The sequence below is a fragment of the Cupressus sempervirens genome, chromosome 10 (assembly GCF_028749045.1).
Source record: "Cupressus sempervirens isolate cs-2001-9-10 chromosome 10, ASM2874904v1, whole genome shotgun sequence".
Lineage (NCBI taxonomy): Eukaryota > Viridiplantae > Streptophyta > Pinopsida > Cupressales > Cupressaceae > Cupressus > Cupressus sempervirens.
In genome coordinates this window covers 587563833-587576044 of record NC_143127.1, presented here as the reverse complement: position 1 = coordinate 587576044, position 12212 = coordinate 587563833, and the positions used below count along the sequence as shown (strand labels likewise).

The following is a 12212-nucleotide window of genomic DNA, read 5'->3' as shown; positions in this document are numbered from 1 at the left end:
TACCTATTGAGAGATAAAGAGCCTAGGACTTTGCATTAGGCATTCATAACGACAATAGAGATTGAAAATAATATAAAATATGGCTTAACCTGGAGTCACTTCTCTTAAAGTGTTTGCTAGCAAGATGAGGTGCAAAGCACAAATCAATGTCATAAAGAGTATTTGATTTTAGATTAGTAAATAGATACTAATGCTATTTTAAGTTATTTTGTTGAAAATTTAGAATTAAAAACATGTGCAAATGAAGACTCTCTATTTTGAAGAGGAGTTGATTCTTTTATTGTTGAAAATAGTGCATATGTTTATAATATTATAGCAGTAGAAGATAAAGTTAGTTTTCTTGATGAGTTATTCATGCAAGATGTAAATTTGGTCATTCATTATCCTATTAGTGATTCACTCTATGTTGAAAACATAACTGATCATTAATTTGAAAGGTGTTCATCATAGTATGAGGATGAAGAAGTTGGAAGTGATGTGTCAAGTGACAAAGGTGAAGTTGCTAATCCAACATATTATGAAGAAGCATCATGTGAAGACAATGATGAGAATTATTTATTGAGTCAAGGAGAGGACAATGATAGTATATGTTCATCTTCATATGACTCAGATGCAAAATGGGAAGAAGAAAGCAATGAAAAAAGTGAGTACTCTTACATGATTAAAGGTATGAGTTCTATTTCTAAATTTGAAACTAAAGTTCCATTTCAGAGTTATGTGAATCAACTTGAGGTTGAAAGTTGTGAAGAAGAGTTGTCTACACAATATGAGGATAAAAAGATTGTTTATAAGGATGAATTGATTAGTTGTGTAGATGAATGGTGTGAAGATGCAAGTAGTAATAATCAATAGTACATAAATGATTTTGAGATTAATGCATCAACACCTATTGATAAGATAAAAGGTGATTGGTTTGAAAAATATTTGAATCATCTAAATCAAGACAATGAAAGTTACATTGATTTATATTCTACATGCCTCATTGATGGAGTTGGTGGTGCGTCTTCTTGTGATGATTCTAATTTTTCTTCTTCACATGCTAAAAGTGTCCATGACAGTGATTTTAGAAATGGTTTTAAAGTTTTTCACTAATCCATTACATGGTGAAGAGTTTGATGTTGATCAACACATCACTTGTCATAATGTCTACAAAGGCACTTTGCATGAAATTATCAACCTTGTTTTTGAAGAGCACATGGACGGTTCAAATTTAGTTGAGGATGATTTTAATGATGATACTTTATCCTAATGCTGTGAGATATCAGATTGTTCTTCTTTCAAGTTTGACAATGATTATGAGGATGATGTTGCATCTTATGATATTGAGAATAAGGTGTTTGATGAAGTTGTTGTTGAAAATCAGCATGCACCTTGTACTAAGTTTTATTATGAATCTTCTAACATGATGACTAATCCATTTTCTGATTTCAAAGAGCCATTTGAAGATTTTGGATTAGTTTCAGATGCTGACATTGTTGACATGTGTGAGTGCAAATCTAATTACTCATTTGAATATCATTCGATTTTACATAAGGATATACAGTTTGAAGGTATGTGTGACCTTTTTTCCCATGTTGAATATGATGCCTTCATATTCAAGACTAATAACATGCATGATTCATTAAATGAATAATATTTTTAGTTTGAGTCTGATATTTGTGAGCATGCTGATTAGTACTTTCATAATGAGTAAGTCGTTGAAAGTGAAGCTAGTTTTTATGTGTATTATGAAAGTGAAGGTGTAGATTCAGTTTTGCTAAATGGTGTGTTTCAAGATGTTAATTTGATTAGTGAGACTATAATGAATAATATTTCTAGCTTACCTCATGTACATTTAGATGAAAATCAAGTTTAAGATAGAGGTAGAGAGTTTTGTTGAAGTTCGTTGTCCCGAGGTCATCACTTGTACATAGTAAGAGTAGTTGTTTCTTGCTTTCAATAAAGCTGTGCAAGAGAAGTTTTTGCTGTCAAGTGAGTGGTCTAATTCTTCTAGAGATCAAAATCCTTGCCATTCCCTCAAGGGACATGCATCCCCAGCTAGAACCACTGTTGGGACTCAAAATTGCCTTCTGATTTTGAGTAATATTGAACAAATTAAGCCCTTAAGAACTTTTTAAATGTGTGTGTACCTGACTATCCATTTGAAGCCTAAGATGTGTTCAATGTTTTTAACACCTTCCATTCAATATTTCCACTCATCCCATGAAGATAAATTTTCATTTTGAGCCATTTCGTGAAGTCCCGTTTTGAGCAATTGTCAATTCTGCATTTTTGCCTGAGTGTCAAACAATGACAAGAAGCCTTGTTTGCATGTGAATATCTTGTACCCACTAATATTTCATGATTTTATACTTTGGGAATGTCTAGTGTCCATACTAGAGAGCCCATGTTTCAAATTTTGAGTCATTTTGACTAAGTTTTGAATCCCTCAAAGTTGGTTATTTACTGATGTCATGTTGATATGAATTGTTTTCAATTCTAGGAAGCCCTATGTGACTTGTTATGACTTTTACCTAGTTGAATAAAATGAGAAAATTCTTTGTGTGTTTCATTTTAGAGGTCAAAGATATGTTTCAATTTTGAGCTTATGAAAAATTTGTTTGATTAGTTTTCAAACACAATTTCTAACTTTTTACTGGTGTCAAGACATGCAAATTTATTAGTACCCCTATTCGTGATGTCATATCTTGAAATCCATGATAGGTAAATCAAATAGATTGTACCACTATGTTGTACTCTAAAAATAATTTAAGTGTACCAATTTTTAAATCTTGACAATTTTGTCTGTACACTTTCCCAGGTCCATTCCATTTGCAAAAACCACTTTTCTGGCATTGTTTCCAAGATACAAATTTTGAGTAGCCTACTTTGACCACTCACCGTTTGTTCCTAGTTATTCATCATGAGACCTAATCATAGATTCATGTTGTCCTCATGATAATGAACCAACACCCCAATTTTCAAAGCTAATTCCAAACATGTTTTATTGTTTTCTAACATGTTTTCTTGCAGGCAATTTTAATGAGGTAACTTCGACAGTCAATATCTTTTGACTGATAATTTGTCATGAGATGAGATTTGATAGGGTGCAAGTTTGTAGAGCAAAGAATTAGTGTGTATGATTTTAGAGCCCTGTTATTTGTTTGGGTTAGTTTTTAAAGCTAGTCAAAGGACCTCCTAATGTAAAATTGATAGTTTGCAAAAAGATGTAAAATGAGCTTCAAATTCACTTTCAGTGGTCAAATTTGTTTCAAATCAGTGTTGGAGGATGAATTAATCAGTTTTGCAATTCAATTGTTCAATTTTTATTTTTTTTAAATTTTTTTATAGCTAGACCCACTTTGGGGCCCAACTAATTTTTCTAGGATTGATAGGTCTTGAGGCAAATAGAGGATGTTTTTAAAAATGAAAAGTTATTCATAATTGGATAAGAGGAAAGTGCATGTAATATGAGGAGCCAATCATTCATAGTTATTCTTGACAAGTCCTCACAAGATTGGCATATTTTCATAACAAAAGTACCATACACAGGGACATCAAAGGAACTAACATCCTTGTAGATCTTAATGGTTAGGTCAAGGTAGACAACTTTGGCATGGCTAAACATATCACTGGCCAATCTTGTCCTCTATCATTTAAGAGGAGCCTGTACTAGATGTCTCCTGAGGTTATCATTAATTCAAATGGGAGAAATCTACCTGTGGATATTTGGAGTCTTGCTTGTACTATTTTAGAGATGGCCACTACAAAACTACCCTAGAATCAGTATGAAGGAGTTGTTGCAATGTTTAAAATTGGGATTATTAAGGAGCTTCTAGTAATCCCTAACAATCCTTTAAAGGATTGCAAGGATTTTTTAAGGAAATGTCTTCAGTGCAATCCTACTATGTGTCCTACAACTTCACAACTTTTAGAACATCCATTTGTGAAAAATGTAGAACCTTATGCTAAGCTTGATGTTGTTTCCCAGAATCATGAAGAATTTTCTTCAATCAACAACACTGATCAATCCATGAATGTGATGTAATGTGCTAGACATGCAAGGAACCTTTCTTCTCTTGATACAGATTATACTATAGGACAATTACAAGAAAATCATGTTCATAGAACTTCAAGTGAGTAGTTCTATTTGCAAAAGAATATATCAATGCCAATTTCTTGTCTAGTATCTCCTTGTGGAAGCCCATTGATACAACCTCATTCACCACATTATCAAAGTGGAAAGATGTCTCCTTAGCCTATAGCAACCCCACTTGCTAGCTCTGGCATGTCAACTCCATTGATTGGAGGCCATTATGCCATTCCATTCCAATTAAATGGAACTATGAAGCAATCAATGTATGCAGATGAAGGTTTTGTTAGTGTTCCTAGATCACCTAATAGGAGACATTTCAATGATTCTAATATGAATGGTTTCTATCATGATATGAGGTCTGATGTTTACTATGGAACACCATCAGGCCATACTCCAGAAGGCTCACCTAGAGCTTAAGAAAAATTGTTAGAAGATGATATTTTAAGAGAAGCTATTTTAAAGGAAGGATATAGGTGACTTAAGGAAGCTATCTATGCATTGAAAATATGGGATGCCTATGCTAAAGAGTGAACCACACATTAGAGAGAACCTGGATGCTAAAAGGCAAGTCCAAAGCCATGAGCAGGCAAGGAGACCAAGTGGCAATATTAGAAGTTGTTCATGATGAAAGAGGTAGAGCCACTCAACACAAGCAGCTTCCACATCAAAAATAGTGGTAGGACCAAGTCAATGTATTACAGAAAGCTGAAAGGTGAGCCATAGAATTAAAGAAGAGTTTGATGTTGAAACAAAGTAGAGAAAGAAACCATGACTCCAGGCAAAGAACTCCACAAATCAAGTATAGATAAAAATGTGTATAGGGTGAGGAAAATCTACAATGCATTGAGGCTAGGGACTTTCCAGTGTAGAGATTATGTGATGACCCATAGTAGGGTGCTCATTTGCTTAAATGAAATCCACCTGTCTGGGAAATCCAAATGCATCAAGTTTGTGGCAATATATGTGGTAGGTCGCATCAACAATTATGATGCTATGACTTACTTGAAAGTATTTGATGCATTAAGGGTGTCGAAGGGTGTGAGATCAGTTTAGATTTTTGCTAACCCTAGCCATCAAATTTTTTGAGTTAGGAAAGAAAATTTTTTATTAGGTGGTGAGATCTAATGGTGGAAGAATAGGGTCTACAAATGGTTTTATTGAGGGCATCAGTGGAGTAATAGGGGTGAAAAATAAGTGAAGGGGATTTATTCCACATTTGCTAGGAGAAAGTATTTTCACTTATTTGAATACCCTTGCACTATAATGCTAAGTGTTTTTAAAATACAAGCTTTTCAAAAAGAAGACAATGTGTGCAGGGGTCCCACCTATGAAGATAGCCAGAGGAAATGAAATTTTGATGCCCAAAAATGAAAACTAAGATGCTAACATGGTTTTTAGATGGACCAACCAAATTTCAACATGTGGATCAAATTTTGAATCAAGTTGTGAAGTTGCATCGAATGACCAAGTGCTCAGATTTTGCCACGTGGCTTGGATCAATGGCAGGCACTTCCCTGCTTAGGGAAGTTGCTTAGAAGATAAGTAAGTGGGGAAGCACCAAGCTTCCACATGGTAGTGGGCCTCGTCTATGGTGACATGGCTGAAGTTACCTTGAACTAGTAAGAATGTGCCATGTCGTAGTGACATGGTGGGTGTAGTGAAGTGGCCATGATGTGGGTGTTGAGTGGGCAATTTGTGAGCCAATAAGGAGCTACCATGTGGTAGCAATGGGTGAGCCAAATAGAAGATGACACATGGCACCTAGTGGTAGGGGTCAACCAATAAGATACTGCCACATAGCAGACTAGTCAAACCTTGGTTGACCTAAATGGCACAATGAGGATAAAAATAAAATAATTTTAAAGTGTAATTTTAATTTTTTTTTTCAAAAAGATGGACATGCAGGCTTTTAAATCTGAAAATATTTTATTCCAAAGTCTTGACTTTAGAATTATTTTAAATTTATGTAAATTTAAAACTAGACCTAAGCCATATAAAGGGGGTAGATTTTTCAAAATGAGATTCAGGGGGCTTCCTTAGGTAAGTATAGGCATATTATATATCACCAAAATTGGGAGAAGACAAACTTTCCAATTATGGAGTTTGTTTTTGCACAGGAATTCATTGGTTCAAGCTATAGGCACAAATGTAAAATTTGGGCCTTCTTAGTGAATTGGGCGAAAATTGAAGATGTAGTTACAAGCTTGGTAAAAACACATGGTAAAAGGTCTATTGGATTAATTTTGAGAATACTATACCATTCTGGTATAATTTGGTTCTAATTTTTAATTAGGAAGCCAAAAAAAAAGGTTGAGGATTTGATATGTAATTGTAGAGAGAGAGATTAGAGAGATTCTTTTCACTACTAAGAGATGTTTTCCAAGTGGACACATGTTAGATGCACAATAGATTTGGGAATTCACTCTCTTTTATATCTTTCTTTCTTTCATCCATCATAGGGGTTCTAGTTTTTGACTATGAGACTATTGGTTCCAGAATTTGATATGTACTCATTGTTGTGATACTAGTTCCTTCAGCAATTTCTCTTGTATTGAGTAGCATTTAAGTTTTAAGCAGATAGTTCTCATTTGTTAGGTGATTTGTGAGGTATTTCTATACATCTTTCATGTATTTTTTTTCAAGGAAAATGAATAGAAACAACAAGGGGTTTTAATTTCAGTTTGAATCTCGTCTCCTGTTCATGGATTTGTAATCTTTTCTATTTTGTGAACAAAAAGCATAAACTAGGTTACATTTTTTTAATAATGTATGTGATTGAAGTATCTTTTTGATGGAACAAAGAGCCATGTAATTTCTTGATATTTATCACAGGATTTGCAGATTTCATGTTGGGATAGTTTGAGTATGAGATTCATTTTGATGCAAATTTCTATTCATAAGGTGAAAGATAGATCAACAATCTTGATGTAGGAGTTATGTCAAAGATTTCCAAAAGATGTATGGTTGTAATTCATGTAATTTCCCAATAGATAAGGTAATCATCAAAGATAGGATCATTCAATTTTGTTGCTCATACCTAGGTCTTGCTGAAAATTGACACATTAAATCACCTTTTCCCTTTTATGTTGAAAGTTATTCAAAGTCTAACCCTCACTTAGCTTACTAGTTTCATGAATCATGCTATTAGCTATTTCATACTTGTGATTTCTTGGTTAAGTATAGAAGATTTGGGGGTTTAATCTATTTTTATGGATACTAATTATGCTCATTGCATTGGTCACATAATCAGATCTTAAGAGGTTCACCCACCTAGGTTTTGCTGAGCCTAAAGTGAAGGAGTGTAGCCTTATAGTTGGCCCAAGCACTTGGTGATTTGTGTCCATTATTGAAGATATCTGCCCATAGATGCATTCTTGCCTTGCAAACTTGGTTATTCAAACTCTATTAAATTAGGAGCCAACACAGAGCATCCAAACTAGCCAAGAGGGTGATTAATCAATCATTTGTGTAGTCATGAAGAAACATGATACTTTGAAAAAGCCAACAATTTATCATCACAAAGGATGTAAGTAGATTTGCAATAAAACCATGTGCTTATGCAATGTAATCCTATGCTAGATGCAACCTTAAACTAGATACAACCCTAGGTCTAGTTAGCAAGCTTCAAAAATTATCATCACTGAGCATATAGTAGACCCATGCATCATACAATTCTCACTGACATTGCAATCATGGAAATATAAATAGGACATATGTTCTAGTTTTGTCAAGATTAAATCTAAACATTCGAGGCACAAGAAGCTAGAATGAAAAGAACATTTGTCCCTTTTGATATAGCAAGTGAACATAAGTATCAAAGCATACATGCTAGGATAACCAAAATGTTCCTTGCATGAAGACACACTAGACACATGAGAGATTCTTCTCATGCTAAATTAATTAGTAAGTATTCTATTCATAAAAACCCTTGTGTCTGTAACTTGAGATAGAAGTTTTCCATATATACTTGTAGTGACCTATACGTTCACTTAGCAGGATGAGTATCAAAATTTACCATAGCATAAAGAGTTTACTCCAACAAGCAAGGAGAAGAACCAACCTCACTAATTTATGCACATAAAAGGAGTCAAGGTACACAAGGCCATCCAATATGAGATGTACGCTCTTATAATGGACACCCCATTTATATTTATGCTTTAGATCATTGGAACTAAACCACAAACATAAAGCAAAGAAAAGATCATGCCCCCAGTCCTTGCTTCTCTAGTCAAAAATGACATCATCGAGTTGTCCAAGTAGACATGATAAAACATAAGCAAAATAAACAAAGAAAAGCTTAATACATCCAAACAAATTCATCATTTTGAGTTCAAGTTTCTATGTTATAGGATTGATGTCAAGTGCCAATTTTTAGAACATACATGAAAGAAATCTCTTTAGTAAGAGGATGACAATAGATAGATATAGTTAGAACAACTGGTGACTAAAGTCAAAGAGAAATCTTTGATAAGAAGAACCTTAGTAAGAAACTAAGTGACAGTATAAAAACATAGTTAGATTGACTGGTGACTGATGCAAGAAAGATTCTTTTGTGAGAGGAATCTCAAAAGTGACACTAGTGACAATAGATAGACATAGTTAGGACAACTGGTGACTGATGCAAGAGATGTTCTATAAGAGGAATATCTAAGTGACATTAGCGATAGTAGAAAGACACAATTAGAACAACTAGTGACTGACATAGGAAATGATTTGTAAGAGGAATCTCTAAGTAACACTAGTGAAATTAGACAAATATAGTTAGAACAATTGGTGACTAACGTGAGAGATGTTCTATAAGAGGAATCTCTAAGTGACACTAGCAATAGTAGATAGACATAGTTAGAATAGTTGGTGATTGACATGAGAGATGTTCCCTAAGAGGAATCTCTAAGTGACACTAGTGATAGTAGACAAACACAGTTAGAATAGCTAGTGAGTGACGCAAGAGAGATTTTCTCTAAGAGGAATCTCTAAGTGACATTAGCAATAGTAGATAGACACAATTAGAACAACTGGTGACTAATGTTAGAGATGTTCCATAAGAGGAATCTCTAAGTGACACTAGCGATAGTAAAAGAACATAGTTAAAATAATTGATTGATATGAGAGATGTTCCATAAGAGGAATCTCGAAGTGACACTAGCGATAGTAGACAAACATAGTTAAAAAAACTACTGACTAATGCTTAAGAGATTGTTCATGAGAAGAATATCAAAAAGTGACACTAGCAATAGTAGGGAGATGTAATTAGAACAACTGGTGAATGACACTTGAGAGATTATCTGTGAGAGGAATCTAAAAAAGTGACAGCAGTGATAGTAGGTAGATGCAATTAGAACAATCGGTGACTGATGGTTAAGAGATTATACATGAGAGGAATCTCAAAAAGTGGCACTAGTGATAGTAGGTGGATGTAGTTAGAACAACTATTGACTAATGCTTAAGAGATTCCTATGAAATTGTAGGGTGTTGCCCCTAAGTTATGATAAGATTCAATCCATGGATACATGAGTGAAAGCAACAAACTAAAGTAGGAAAGCAACTGTACATGAGCCTGAAGATGCACTGTAAGATATAGCATTGGGAAAAAGAGGCACCTATTTACCAGGTTTTCACCTTCTTGGTAGAAATTCTATTTTTATCTACCATGATGTTTGTTTCCAAGTTTCCATCAATGACACTTTTTTCTTTTTCATTTTTTTTTGAATTTTTCTTGTTTTGATTTTTTTGTATTTTTGAATTTTCCATTTTTTTGGTAATACCAAGGTGCCTATCACTAGGTTTTCACCAAGGTAATAGTTTTTCAGAACTTTCTAAAATTTTTAGAATTTTTTTAGGACATTTCAATATATATAGAGAGCTTTTGAGATTAGATTAGCTGTAGAACTACTTTAGGTGGAGAGTGTTGATGGGATCCTTGAGCACCTCTCCCTTAGTTGTAGAAAGTTGGTGAACACCAGATCTCAATAGTGTAGTGATTATGTATGGACCAAGCCAGTTGGGTTTGAATTTCCCTTTTTCTACTTGCTATTGCTAATTCTTAGGGTTTTCTCTTAGAACGAGATCACCTAGTTAGAAATCATGTGGCTTAACTTTCTTATTGTAACTTCTAGATATACACTACTAATAAGCTCGAAGATGGTCACACACCACTTGTTGATGTTCATCTAACAATCTTAGCTATTGAAGTTGAGATATTCTATAATATTCATTAGTAATGAGGCCTTTCATGGAGATTCTCAAAGTAGGAATCTCAACCTCAATTGGAAGCACAACATCCACTCCATATACTAAAGCAAAGGGCATTGTACCTGTTGGAGTTCTAATACTTGTTTTGTAAGCCCATAAAGCCAAATTAATCTCAAGGTGATAATCCCTTCTAGATTTACCAACTGTGCAATACAAAATCTTAAGGATCTCCTTATTGGATGGTTCTACTTAACCATTACCCTAGGGGTAAGAAATAGAAGACCAATGTTACGTGATTTTGAACTTTTTACACAACTCCTTAAGATCCTCACTTTTAAACTATCATCCATTGTCAGTAATAATAGAGGAAGGTACACCATACCTACATATGATGTAATTCATAATGAACAAAGCTACAATTTTTCCATTTTCTATGGAAAGAGGGACTGCCTCTACCCACTTAGTAAGTAGTCTATAGTATAATGATAAACTTATGTCCATTTGAAGAGGATAGGTGAATTTGACCCACAAGATCAAAGGCCCATTTTTGAAATGGCCATAGTGTAAAAATGGAATTAGAGCTCTAGCTGGATCATGAATTAGATTCCCATGGATCTGACATTTCTTATAGGACTTAGCATATTTGATTGCCTCTTGCTCCATATTTGGCCAATAGTAGCTAGCTCTAACAAGTTTACAAGCTAGTGTCAAGCCATTTGAGTGAGATCTGAAAATGCCCTTATATACATCTATTAATGCATGTTTGGACTCATTAGGTTCTAGACACCTAAGGAGTGTTCTGTCGAGACCTCTCCTAAACAAGTTGTCAGCAATAATAACATACTGTGAAGCATTACATATAAGGTGACATTTTTCATTTTGAGCTAGATTGTCGAGAATGGTTTGGTCATGTAAGTAAGAGTATATGTGGTGGTAGTGGGATGATGCATGTCCTATAATAGAATAGATCATCCTAGATTTAAGAGAGTCATAGGCAGGGTAGAGTAACATTTCCACTAGGAACTCATGTTGAAGATCATTTTCTAGCATTTGTAACAAGGAAGCCAAAGTAGCCATGGCATCAGCTACTTTATTGTCTGCCCAAGGGATTTATTGGACAGTGATATGAGAAAAGTATTTCTTCAAGTCATCCACCATGCACTTATAAGGAATAAATTTCTAATCCTTTTTTTGATATACACCATTGACCTAATTGATTATAAGCCGTGAATCACCAAAGCCATTCAATTGATCCACTCTCCATTCAACTGCAATCTTCATGCCATTAATGAGAGCTTCATACTCTGATATTATTTGTATAATGAAATAGAATCTTGTATGCCTTAGTCAGTGAATACCTTTGTGGTGTGATGAACAAGAGTCCAACACCTACTCCTTATTGTGGGAAGGAACCATCAAAGAACATCACCCAAATTTGATGTGTAATCATTAGAATTGATTCATCAGGAAAATCAATGTTGAGTGGAAGAAGACTCTCCATTGGTGCTTCTACTAACTAATCAACAATTTCTTGTCCTTTGATAGCCTTTTGTTCAACATACTGAATGTCAAACTCACTTAGTACATGATCCACTTAGCTAATCTTCCTATTAGAGCTACTTTGTTGAGTAAGTACTTTAGTGGATCAATTTTAGTAACTAGTCACATAGTATGAGTGAGCATGTAGTGTCTCAACATTTGAGAAGCAAAGACAACTAACAAGAAAGCCTTCTCAATGATACTATAATTCATTTAATAAGAAATCAACATGTAACTCAAATAGTAGATAGCAATTTCCTTGTTATCATTGTCTTCTTGTGCTAGTAAGATACCCAAAGATATTCTGTTGTTGAAATATACAAGATGAGAGGTTTCTTGTGAATAGGAGGCATCAAGATTGGTGGATTAGCAAGGTATTTTTTTTATCTATGTTAAGTTCTACTTG

At 34.3% G+C, this 12212-nt stretch overlaps 1 pseudogene; it reads left to right on the top strand.

Annotated features, from left to right (window-relative positions):
* Nucleotides 1-1405: 1405 nt before the first annotated feature.
* On the top strand, nucleotides 1406-4552 carry LOC149535234 (mitogen-activated protein kinase kinase kinase YODA-like; annotated as a pseudogene).
* Nucleotides 4553-12212: the final 7660 nt, after the last annotated feature.